We start from the raw sequence: 13,398 nt of genomic DNA on the forward strand, positions 1-13,398 counted from the left end.
AAAAAAACAAAACGTAGATGGGAGACGTGCACACCGTGCCATCAAGACAGTCTGCTGGGGCATGGTGATCCACACTTTAATCTCCACCTTCAGGGGGCACAGGTAGGTGATTTGCTCTCATTTTGAGGCTAGCCTGGACTACATAGTAAGTTCTAGGCCAGGCAGGGTACATAAGTAAGCTACAGTCTCAAAAAACAAGCAAAACAAAAACCCCAAAAATAGAAAAAGAAAGGAAGGAAAAAAGAAATTCAAGTCTGGAGATGGGGCGTTATGCTGTACACCTGGAGTCTCAGGCTTTTGGAGGCCGAGGTAAGCGGATCCACAGTTAGAAGCTGTTCTGGCTTACAAAGTGAGACCCAGTCTCAAGAGAAGAAAACCAGGAGCGTGTACACGTGAGTGCCGGGAGGAGGGCATTCAGACCAAGAATGCTGCACATGCAAAGGCATGGAAACCTGAAGGCCAAAGGGAAGGAAGGCGTTGAGCCCCAGCTCCCTAGCCATCACTTCAGAGCACATACAGAGCGCATGACAATGTTGGCTTTGGTCCTGAGTTTGGTTTTCAATAAGCTGACCGAGCTTGTTGACATTTTTTTATGAGTAACAATATCTAATGTTTGTATAATTCATAACAGATTACTCAGACTTTTATTAATTACATGGACTGAATGATTAATAAGCTCTTAGAGTGTTGCTCGGACTATACTAAGTGCTAAGTGTTTCCTATTATTATTGGTCATAGTGATATTTAATTATGAATAGACCAGCCTGTAACAAACAAAAAACCCAATATCATTAGGCTTCCTGCCTTCTAGTCCAGTGTTCTTTCCACTATATCACAATATTTCCACAAGAGAAAGAATATTTTCAAAAGCATCTGACTCAAGTGATTATAATTTAACGTATTTCCTCCAAATCTATTTTGCTTTCCTTTCCATCCTTCTCCACTGCCCCCCACTCCCACTTTCTTTTTTGACAGGCTCTCTGGTAAATCTGTTCTCAGTCACACAGCAATGCTCCGGCATAAGCCACCACACACACACAAGGCTCTGAATTCCTTTCTTTTACTCTAAGCCACACACATTGCTACTTGGATAAGGCACTCTGAGACGTTTGGCATATATTTATAAATAGGATGCAATAAAATAAGTTCTGTAATTTGATTCTTAAGAAACTTGGCTATTAGGAAGATCCAAATTTGACACGACTAAGTAATAGATGCCCTGACTCGTTCTAAAACTCAGTTTGGAGGGAAAGAGTTTTAGCAGCTCCAATTTATAGAAGACATAATCAGTAAGTATTGGTTAAACTGGGGAGCCATCGAGAAAACAATCAAGTTGAATTAAGCCTTTGCTTAATACCATGGCCAATTCCAAACAGATTAAAGCTTTAAGTGTTAAAAAGGGAAAGAAAACTCAAAGCACTAGAAGAAATCATAGAAAATTAAAAAAGAAATACACAGGTTAACAATGATATGAAACTAAAACCCAGAAATATTGACAAATTTAGTTACATAAACCCTTACAAGTACACATGGCTGGCCTGTAATCCCAGCACTTGGGAAGTGGAGGCAAGAGGATCAGAAGTTCAAAGTCAGCCTTATTTATGTAGCAATTTTGAGACCAGCCTAAACTATACGAGAGCCTGTCACACACAAAAAGCATATTATTTTATAGGGAAGGGATTTAGCTTTCAAAAGGCTATTTAATTTAACCTCACAAGAGAAACACAAACTAAAGCCATGCTCTGGTATATGTTTAAAAGGATATCAGATTAGCAACAAAAAACCTTGTTAGCACATGGGAAGAGAAATCAGAAATCAGGCACATTCTTCTATTACTGATAGGGATATAAACTGGAACAGTTCCCATCCTGTTAGAATGAAACATTCATATCTTCAGAGCCGCTAAATTTACTTTTTAGAATATTTCTAGAATATATATCCTCCACCACCACCAAGGGTAAAGTTACATATATGGAAGTTTTTATATGGAGTGTCAAGGATTAAAGGAAATGATTTACGTGAAGCTTGGTGTAAAGACCTTGGCACTCAATATAAACTAGTTGTTCATAGCAAAAGACTGGGAACAGCTCAGCTGTCCATTAATAAGGGACTTATTAAAGTGTAGTATAGCCATTCATTGGGATACAAGATATCTGTCAAAACAATAGAGAAAGCTCTTTGTATAGCTGGACACAAATTAAGCCTCACAATGTAAGATAAAGCTGGACCTGCTAACATAGACCTGTAATCTCAGGTCTACATTAAAATAGGAGGCTATCAAATTCAAGATTTACCTAGATACTTAATGAGATTCTGTATCAAAACAAAAAGTGGGTTGGTCTATAGCTTAGTGGCAGAACACTTGCCTAGCATGTATGAAGTCCCAGGTTCGATCCCTAGTACCAAATAAAAATCTGATCACAAACAAAAAGTTAAGAGAGGAAGAAAAAATTTAAAGGAGGGATGGGATAAAGCTCAGTGGTAGGGCCTAGATTAAATCTCCAGCACTCCCCCCCCCACTCCCACACCCAAAGAAGATGTAGGGTTGAATAAGAAAAGCATGGAACACTTTGTGACGGACATACTATCATCTGTATGGAAAGTGTAGCTAAGGAACGATAAACTGGGTTGTGATGATACATGCCTGTAACCACAGCATTCCTGAATCACACACAACAAGATGAGGCATTCCAGGCCAGCCTCAGCTACATGGGGATTTCCAGACCAGCATGCGCTACATGAGTAAAGAAATAAAAAAAACAAAATATGTATTTTTCAAGCCTTTTAAGCAGGTGTGGTGGCAAAGGCCATCCTAGTAGGGAATTGAGGCAGGAGGACTACAGGAGATTATCTCAAACAACAACAAGAGAGGAATACGAGATGATTCATAAACCTCACTGTGAAGTCAAAAATAACCACACAGACAAGTGCTAAGTCGCTGTTCTAACTTTAAGGAGAATTTAGTTGGCACAGGTCAGAGGAGGAATTTTATTAGCTCGAATAAAGGCTTTTTTTATCCTTTGCACCTCAAGGCTTTCTCTTCATGAGTTAAAGATGCCCTTGTTTGACGATGAATCACTAAGAGGCCATCTCCTTGTCAACATTAAAGAAGTGGTTAGGCGCTTTTGAGCGCTTCACCGTTTCTTTTCACATCCCTTTCCCCATTCATCACTTATCTTGGCTAAGATAGACGTTGCCTCCTCAACTCCAAGCGGGGGTAAGGGGGTGATAAGGGGAGAATTAGCACCAGGTCAGCAGAAGGCATTAGCATTGCTAACAAACATCACGAAGCACAACACTCACCTTTCACGGACAGCTTTCCGGGAGACTAACACTTTCTCTTTGCCCTACTCCACGTTACAAAATGATAAAGTGCAAAGATCCAGGGGAAAGATTATATACTAAGCTGGCCAAAACCTTCCGGCAGATCAGTTTATAAAGGTGTTGTCCAAAAGTCTAGTGTGTGCCAAGCCAAAGTGTGCCAGTGCCTCACAGATAAGAAAAGCCCAGGATGGTTAAGAAACTTTCCCAGAGTTGCACACGTTATTATTAAAGGCAGAATTACACTGTCCACTTACTCTTTCACAGTATTTACCTTCTCTGCATCTCAGTTAGAAGGTCCTATCCCCACAACTCTGCTGTATGTACCCTAGTGTCATGTAGCCTGTCCTAAATAAAATTTAAATGAACACCGTGTTAGCGTTTCTTTTTCCTTTTCCTGTGCTGATATCAAACCCAGGATCTTGCATAGGGACCTTATTTTTTCTTTTTGAGAAAGGGAGGGTCTCACATACCCCAGGCTAGTCTTTAAGTCCTTATTCTGTTCCCTCTATCTCTCAAGTGTTACCATGACAGGTCTGTGCTACCATGCCTGGCACCAATGTTGTATTTTGAATGTTCTTACTTGTATGAATTCAGTATTTTGGTATTTGTCCTTTTCAGTTACACGGTAGCCCTAATCACATTTTTATCTTGTTGTGAATTCATGATAGACCCAAGTTCAGGGCAGGCACTGAGAAGACACTGAGGTCATTGGCTTTCCTAGTGTCCACTAATAATCAGTTCTTTCAGCCATGAGCATGTGCGGAATGTTCTGTTTACATAAAAGGCAGGCAAGGGATCTATCTTAGTCAAAGGCACTTGTGGTGGTTTGAAAGAAAATGGCACTATTAGGAGGTGTGGTCTTGTTGGGGTAGGTGGGGCCTTGTGGGAGGAAGTGTGTTACCGTGGGGTCTTTGGCACCGCCCAGTGTCCCAGATCACTTTTTGTTGCCTGTAAGATATAGACCCCTCGGCTGCCTCTCCAGCACCACATCTGCCTGCATGCCACCATGCTCCCTGCCATGATGATAATGGCCTAAAGCCCTGAACTGTAGGCTGCCACCACAGTTAAATGTTTTTTCTTATAAGGGTTGCCATGGCCATGGTGTGTCTGCACAGCTATAGAAACCCTAACTAAGACAGCACTGCATACAGACAGGTGGCTGCTGACCACGGGCTATGGTGAGAGGAAAGAAGAAGAAATCCACACTCTTCTCCCCCTGCCTTCTGCTTCCCTTTCATCTCCTCAGAGTCAATCTGGGCCAGTGATGTTTATGAATCGTGACACTCGCACATGGTCCTGCTGAGAAGAGAGGTGAGAAACCGCCTTGTCCTTGACCCTCTCCTAAATAGAGGTACAGAACATTCCTGAGTAAAATTAGAAAGAAAACCTTATATGTGTATACCACCTTGTGACCAATTTACAAACTACTCTCCCGCAGACAGCAATGGCAACACTGGTTTATCCTGACTGTTTGAGGCAGGGTCTTGCTATGTAGCCCGTGCTAGCTTCTCACTAGACGTTCTCCCACTTATGCCTCCTGAGTGCTGGGATCACAGCTGGATGCCCCCATTTCTGGCAACACTGAAACTGCGTACTCTTTGCTGTTGGTCCACACTATTGCCCACAGTTCTGATCATTTTGTTTCCCTCACTTTGCACTGAAGAGAGGAAGGAAAAGACAAAGCACTGGGGTAGATGGGGGAGTTTCAAATGACATCAACACTGTAGGTTTAAAACACTGGGATTATTAGCAAGCACGGAAACTATATTAAAAGTACGTTCTCATCCCCTCCCCTTCTGGGAAAGTGGAGCCCATCAGAAGGGCATTAAGTAATCCTTCTGGATTCTTGTACTACTATGCTTCAAAATTTAAAAATTATTAAGAATGGGGCTAGAGAGAGAGACAACACAGAGGTTGAGAGTACTTGCTGCTCTTGTAGAGGACCCCGGTTCAGTTGCCAGCACCAACATCCAGTGGCTCATAACAACCACAGTCACCATGAGATCCAATGTCCTCTTCTGGCTTCTATAGACAACAGCACACATGTAGGGCACATACATACACCCAGGCACACACAAATACACATAAAACAAATTAATAAAGCTTAACAAAACAGTTCAGTATTATTTAAAGTCTAGCCTCCACCCACCAGGAATTAGTGACCCATCTGCTTAGTCACAGAGGGCCAGCTACTTAAACTACATGCCTCTGACTCTAGATATTTATTCTGTTCTTCAGCCCCACCTTTAAGCCAGGCCCCTTTTATCTGAGTGCAGGGGCTATCTTAGTCCTCCACACTGGGTACAGTCTTAGCCAAAAATCCAAGAAAAATGCAAACAATAAGTTTTACTACTTTAGACTCTTTAGTATAAATGCCCTTTCTCCTCCATGTTATAAACTTAGCAACAAAATATGAATTCCAGCATCACATATCAGAATTTTTAATGCCCAAGTGATACCATAATGCTAATTTTATATTTTAATGTCCATTATTCAAGAGCACATCTTTTTACATGTTTTTAGGGTTCTGGTATAATGTGTTATCTTCCTGGTGGAGCTGACTACTACTAATCAAACAGAGTCATAAACTAATCCACATTCAAAACTAAAAGCTGAGTAGTATATGAATAGTATATATACAAGATTTTAAAACAACACCCTAGCTGAGCAGTGGTGGTGCACACATTTAATCCCAGTATTCCCGAGGCAGAGGCAGGTGGATCTCTGTGAGTTCCAGGTCAGCCTGGTGTACAAAATGAGTTCCAGGCCAGCCTGTTACACAGAGAAACAAACAAACAAAAAGAGTATAAGAAAAGAAGACCCTAGCCAGGAGCAGTGGAACAGGCCTATAAAGTCCAGCATCTTAGGAAGATCAAAAGTTCAAGGACGGCCTGGGCCACATAGCAAGACCCCATATCAAAATAAAATTAGTGGTTGGGCATCCTATAATCCCAGAACTGGAGATGCACAGGTAAGAACTCTGTAAATTCAGGGCTAGCCTGATCCACATAGCATATTCAGGCCAATCAGGGCTACAAAGTAAAATCCTGTCTCAAAATTAAGTGTATATTAGTAATATACACTTATAATCCCAACACTAAGACTGAGGGAGAAGAATGATGAGCTGAAGGCTAACCTGGGCTACATAGTGTTCCAAGTCACCTTGGGCTAGAGTGAAACCTTGCCTCAAAAAAAGAAAATGAATGGGTAAATAAATATACAAGCAAGCAAAACTTTTAAAAGGGTTGGGAGTGTAGCTTGGTGGTAGAGAGCTTGCCTAGCATAAAACACTGGAACTGATCTCCAGTATCACACAAAAAGGAATGGCTTAGAGAAACATATGGCTGGATATGTTGGCACAAGCCTGCAATTCCAGCACTTATATATAATGAGACAGAAGGGTTACTACAAGTTTATGGTCAGCCTGGTCTACATAGCAAGTTTCAGACCAGCCAGAGTTACATAGCAAGATTCTGTCTCAAAAAGAAAATAAGGCTGGGTGTGATGGTATACTCCTCTAATTCCAGAACTCAGGAGGCAGAGACAGGCAGTTCTCTACTATTTTGAGGGTAGCCTGATCTACATAGTAAATTCTAAGTCAGCCAAGTCTACATAGTATAATGAGATCTTAACAAACAAAACAACAATAACAACAAACCCAGAAAACAACACACACAAAAACCCTCTAAGCCCAGAACAACTCCATGTTAATAAACATATTATTTCCACAATTTACAACATTCTAGTGTCTTTGGTTATTACAAAGATGAGCAAAGAAAAATCTTTATCAGTTCAGTGTGTAGAGGACATAGGCTGCTACATGTAGCACGTGGAGTTGAAGATCTTTAATTCAAGGCTTGGAGGAGCGCATCATTGAGGCCAGCACTCAGGAGGCAGAAGCAAAAGGATTTCTGAGTTAGAGGCCAGCCTGAGTGAGACCCTGTCTCAAAACAAAAGGAAGTAAGACTATTTTTAATTTATTCATTGCATACCTTATTATATATCAGGAATTATGGCAGGGAATATGAGGAAAAGATGAAAACAATATTTTTATCCCAGGTTAGCAAGAAAAACATACAACAGGTATTGGAATATGATGCTATTATGATATTAGGACATATATTGAAATGCTGGTTGACACAGTGTCCTCTGGGAGCAAAAAGATGGCCTATATCCAGAGTGAAAGGGATAAATTGCAAGAATGTGCAGAGGCATAAAAGGGATAGGGGTACTGTACTCACAGTGAGCCCTGCATATGATTTAAACATGTATGGGCAGAGTAACAAGAAGAGGGAAAACTGGGAAGGGAAGTTGGAGGTAAATGGAAATTCTTTTATTTATTTATTTATTTATTTATTTATTTATTTAATGTTATTGGTTGTTTTTTTTCTTTTTTTTTCTTTGAGACAGGGTTTCTCTGTAGCTTTGGAGCCTGTCCTGAAACTTACTCTGTCGACCAGGCTGGCCTCAAACTTACAGCGATCCCCCGCCTCTGCCTCCCGAGTGCTGGGATTAAAAGCATCGTGAGCCACCACAGCCTGGTTAAAGATGGAAATTCTTAGTCCCTGCCCTAGACCTATTGAATCAGGAATCTCGACAGAGTCTGAGAGTCTTTGGTTATTCTGGCCCTGCTTTTAATGAGTGTCTCGGGTGGTTCTCAGATTCACCAACGTACAGAGCCACTGCTGCAGGCCATGGAAAACCTCTAAAGGATTGTTTTCCTTTGCTTTTTCAAGACAGGGTTTCTCTGTAGCTTTGGAGCCTGTCCTGATGCTTGCTTTCTAGGCCAGGCTGGCCTTGAACTCACAGAGATCCTCCTGACTCTGCCTCCCTAGTGCTGGGATTTGAGGCGTGCATCACCACCCGGCTCCTCTGAAGGAATTTTAAGCCACAGAGACTGACCTGATGAGTGTAGAAGTGGGTGGGTGGTGGCCATTGACTATCCAACACCTGACTCCAGCACAGATACAAGAAAAAAAAAAAACACTGTTGGATGACTAGGGCCCGAGATGATGAAATAAGCCGAAGCTACTGCAGCAGGGATGGAATCAGATTTAAGAGATGTTTCAAGTGACCAAAGGTCAGTCAGGTGACTCGTATACAGTCAGCCATACAGATGTGTCACTGAAGTGTCTTTTACATAAAGGCTATAGTCTTGCTGAATTTGTCCATTTCTAGACCCCCAGAAAAAGGGAGGCTGAGAGCGTTTTCTATGTGTTTCTTTATAGTCAAGAGTGATAAAATAAAAACCCCAAATAAACAAAAGTCACAATAAAGCAAAAAGTAGGGTTTAACATAGAAAATAAGGCTGGGTGTGATGGTTTGTACATGAGCCTGGTAGTCTACTTGGTTGTCCTGTAATTCATTGTAAGTCAGTGGGGTGACAACTTAACATATTCATATTTTCTGTGAATTTAGTTGGCAGGAACTTAAACTCTGAGAGTGATAATATTAGAACGTGCTGACAGAAACAAATTTTGAACCCAAGAAAACTAAACACCAGGCACGGGTTCAGCTGATCAAAGTCAGGTACTATCAAAGTGAAGCAGTTCGCCCCTTCCTGTTTTCCTAACTATGCCACTAAACTCACAGAAAGAACCCAGCTAATTCAGCAGGAAGTGGGAACTGAACTGAGTGAAAGAACTAGACTTGGGGCTATACCCTGAAGGTCAAAAAAGCTAAGCAGAGCTGTTCATTCTAATTTGGGAGCATGATTTAGCTGGGGCCATCTTCAATTACCTGAGGAAAAGCAAGACAGGTATAGGTCAGCGTATAGGAGTAATTTACCTCCCGAGTGTCTTTTGGAGTTTTGAGGCAGAGTTTCACTATGTAACCAAGCTGGTCTGGTACTCACAGTATAGAGTAGGCTGGCCTCAAACTCACAGAGCTCCACCTGCCTCAAGACTCTTGCAGGATACAATTCCTATTTTTATCATGATTCTGGATACCCCTTGCTATTTCATGCTTTTTAGTTGCTACCAATATCTTGCCTTATTTGGCCAACATATTTGTCCAAAAATAGCTCTCTGTCCACAACTGCACAGTGGCCAGGCGTGGCGGTGCACACCTGTACTCCCAGCGTTTGGGAGCCTATGGCAGACAGGCTGTCTAGACTTTGGAGCTGGCCTGGGTTACACTGAGTTCCAGACTAGATGGAGGTTCATAGACAAGACTGTCTCAACCCCTCCACCTCAAACTGTACACTTATAGGTAACTTGAGAGCTAGAGAGGTTCACAGAAATGAAAATGAAAGCCCCATAATAGAGACGAAGAAATCGAGGATTTAAAGACTAGATCACTTAATATATTTATTGTAAGTAAATATACTCCAGACTGCTAAAGGGGACAAGACAGCCTTTAGAATTGGTTGCCTTCATTGCTAGTTTTTAGGAGAGATTAAAATTTTCTCTATTTTCTATGTTAACCCCCCCACTTTTTTGCTTTATTGTGGCTTTTGTTTATTTGGGTGTTTTTTTTGTTTTGGTTTGGAGTTTTTGTTTTGTTTTTTGGTTTCGATTTGTGTTTTGACACAAAGCCTCCCTGTTATGTAGCTCTGGCTGTCCTGGAACTCACTATGTAGACCAGGATGGCCTTGAGCACAGGAGACTACACAGCTTATTTTAAACCTTTTTTAAAAACAAAATGGAGAGCCCGGCAGTGGTGGCACACGGCTTTAATCCAGCACTTGGAAAGCAGAGCAGGTGGATCTCTGTGAGTTCAAGGCCAGTCTGGTTTATAAAAGCAAGTTCCAGGACAACTGGGGCTAAACAGAGAATTCCTGTCTCAGAAAAACAAACAACAACAACAACAACAACAAAAACAACCCAATAAAACTAAAAGAAAAGGGAGTTGGGCAGTGGTGGTGCACAACTTTAATCCCAACACTTGGGAGGGTGGCAGAGGTAGTTTGAATTCAAGGCCAGCCTGGTCTACAAAGCGAGTTCCAGGACAACCAAGACTACACAGAGAAACCCTGTCTTGAAAAACCAGAAATAAATGAATAAATTAAAAAAAGGAAAGAGTAGCAGTATTTTGAGACATCCCATATGTAGCCCTGGCTGTCCTGGAACTCGCTATGAAGGCTGGGCTGGCCTCCAACCCACAGAGATTCACTCGCCTGCCTCTGCCACCTAAATGCTGGGATTAAAGGCCTACGCCAGCACACTCAGCTTGTAATTTCTTTATTGGCTTAGTAAGGAATGCGGTGCGTTTTGTAGTTTCTTGTTTCATGTTTTCAGACAGTGCACTTGAATGTAAGACCTCCATGAGAAAGAATATTATATATAATATTTGAGAAGAATAAACATGAACAATTTAAGGAAGCTAGGTGAAGGTATCTATTTTCTGTCTTTGCCTATAAAGGGATCACTACTCTACACTGAAATAGTACCTATTAATTACACTTGATTACATACTACATGTACACACAACCTTTTCTCACAGATTTGAAAAATACTAAAATTTTAAGCACCCCGGCATGTCAGAAATCCTGTGTTGCTTTGCGAGTTCTACAATTCTTTCAGAAACCAGTTTACTCCCACATCCTGTTTGAGTGTATAGCTTGTCAACTTTAAAGACACTTTTGGTCGTGTTTCCTGTTTTCCAAACTCATCACCGATCTGTACCAAATACATGTGTAATCAAAAAGCTGGGTGTCTACCCCTTACTCAATTTCCTGCATGTAGTATTTAAAAGGCAAAGGAATTTCCCAATCCTTACAGGAAGTGTGGACAAGATTTTCATCACTAAGAATGTATTAAATCCCATGTGTGCCTTTCCCGAAAGAGTAGGCTTTCTCCTTCTGTCTGGAATTCACATTAAGAACAAAATGTGTTCCAAAAGACCAGGACTGCCTACTAGGCAAAATTTAGGAACTTGGATTTTTCAGGATTACTTTCTTTTCGTTTCCTTAAAGGACAAAATGCTAGGTAGGACCCTTTCCACTTCATATTTGCCCTGTGGCTTTCCAAAGTGAAATTTCCTTCAGTTCCACTGGGACTGCAATGCTAGTTCAGCCGGAGAAAGACAAATGTCAGTTACTTTTCTCAAAGGGGAACCACAGAACTTTAAAGGCTGAGGTCTAGGGAGGGAGTACAACCTTCCTCCTTAAGACATCAGCCCCACCTGCTTGGGGCCCAGCCTTCACAGCTCTATCCCCACACTGCCCGGCTCCATGTGAACCTGGTCATGTGAGCCTGTTTACAGCTGAGCAGCTGGTGCAACCATCAGGATCCGTGAAGAGGTCCAGGGAGCAGTAAAGATACAGGCCATGTACCCCCTATAATTCCAAGAAGACGGTTGCTTCCACTACAACCCTCCCCGTTTCTCCACCTCCTTTCACGTCCCTTCAGGCAAAGCTATCCCGGGACGCCTGGCTCCAGCCATCCTCTCCCCCCCTCCCCACCCATTTCCTTTCAGTTGCTCGGTGGGGGGACTGGCTAAACTGCAGGAAGGGCGAGGACAGTGTCACCCCGAACAGAGTAGTCGACCGACTTCTCTCCCGCAGCCCTCCAGGCAACATCCGCCAAAGAGTTGTCCCTGGAGCCGCATCCCCAGGGCAACTGAACTCCGCCAGACCGGCAGCGGGAGGCTTGAGAGGTTGCCTTCGCCCCCCAGGCAGGGGCAGCTACACGTCCGCGGGCCGACCCTGTCGAAGGGCCACAAGCAGTCAGAGAGTGGTGGACCCGCTGCCGGGTCCCAGCCACCCACCGCAGCCCGGCACCAAGACCGGCACCGGCAACGCACAGCCCTGCTGTCAGTCACGGAGCCAAGCTTTGGCTGCGGGTCCTGGGCATTGTCTACACAGGGAAGCGGTGGCTCGGCCACGTAAGTTCCACGTTTTCCCCCAAGTCAGAGGAAGTGGGTGACGGGACACTGGGGGACTCTCACCTCAGTAACAGTGGCTCCTTGCAAAGCAGCCGCGACTGCTCCTTGCTCCTTTGTCAGCGGCTCCGGACTGCACTGCCTGCTGGGATACGGGAGGACTCGACTGCCACCTTTCCCCGCCCAGGAGGTTGAGTCGCAACTGGAGGGTGGGTGAGAAGAGGGAGAGAAGGCGGAACCGGGGGCGGGGTCTAATCGGGGGCGGGGCTTCGGTGTTGCCACCTGGCTTCTGGGCTTTCTTCCTTCTCAGTGCTTCGAACTACTTCCTTCTTTGTCCTGTGTCTGCTCCTCCTCTTCCTCTGACCCCTGAAACGATTAGGGACTTTCTCAGAGAGCCATCCCTTTGCCCTCATTTGATGGTGACCATTGACATCTGTCTCATTCACTCCTCTCCCCAACCCAAAATATACTCAATGAGTACCCAAGGCGTGTGACTCTTCCTTTGAGACATGTCTTGATGACCAGCCCTGTATCTCCACTCTTAACATCAGCACAGCAGACTGTTTAGGATCCAGGGCTATTTGTTCATGTTGCTACAGTAGCCCCCAATTTGGATTTATTCCTTCCACTGTTACTTTTGTCTAAACTGTTCCCAAGGATTGCATTCCATACCAGCCTAGTCTGCATAGCAAGACGCTGTGTGGTGGGGTAATGTGCTTGTTAGTTTATGTCAACTTGACACAAGCTAAAGTCATCTAAGAGGAGGGAACCTCAATTAAGAAAATGCCTCCATAAGGCAGGGGAGCCTTTAGGGAACTTTCTTTCTTTCCTTCCTTCCTTCCTTCCTTCCTTCCTTCCTTCCTTCCTTCTTTCTTTCTTTCTTTCTTTCTTTCTTTCTTTCTTTCTTTCTTTCTTTTTGGTTTTTTGAGACAGGGTTTCTCTGTAGCTTTGGAGACTGTCCTGGAATAAGCTCTTGTAGACCAGGTTGATCTCGAACTCACAGAGATCCGCCTGCCTCTGCCTCCCGAGTGCTGGGATTAAAGGCATGTGCTACCACCGCCCTACTTGGGCATTTTCTTAATTAGTGATTGATAGGTGAGGGCCCAGTCCATTGTGGGTGGTTCCATCCCTGCGCTGGTGGTCCTGGGTTCTATAAGGAAGCAGGCTGAGAACAGGGAGGAGGTGGTGCACGCCTTTAATCCCAGCACTCAGGAGGCAGAGGCAGAGGCAGAGGCAGGGGAATCTCTGTGA

The 13,398-nt window shown here is 43.4% G+C and overlaps 1 protein-coding gene across 2 annotated transcripts in view; it reads right to left on the minus strand.

Annotated features, from left to right (window-relative positions):
• The window catches only part of Mospd1 (motile sperm domain containing 1), a 28,062-nt gene extending 15,730 nt beyond the window's left edge, over positions 1 to 12,332 (minus strand). For both annotated transcript variants that reach the window (XM_013350473.1, XM_005358473.3), the window contains exon 1: positions 12,214 to 12,332. The gene's annotated coding sequence lies outside the window, so the exon portion shown is untranslated. The remainder of the gene's footprint in view (positions 1 to 12,213) is intronic.
• Positions 12,333 to 13,398: the final 1,066 nt, after the last annotated feature.

This window comes from Microtus ochrogaster, chromosome X (genome assembly GCF_000317375.1).
Source record: "Microtus ochrogaster isolate Prairie Vole_2 chromosome X, MicOch1.0, whole genome shotgun sequence".
Taxonomy (NCBI): Eukaryota; Metazoa; Chordata; class Mammalia; order Rodentia; family Cricetidae; genus Microtus; species Microtus ochrogaster.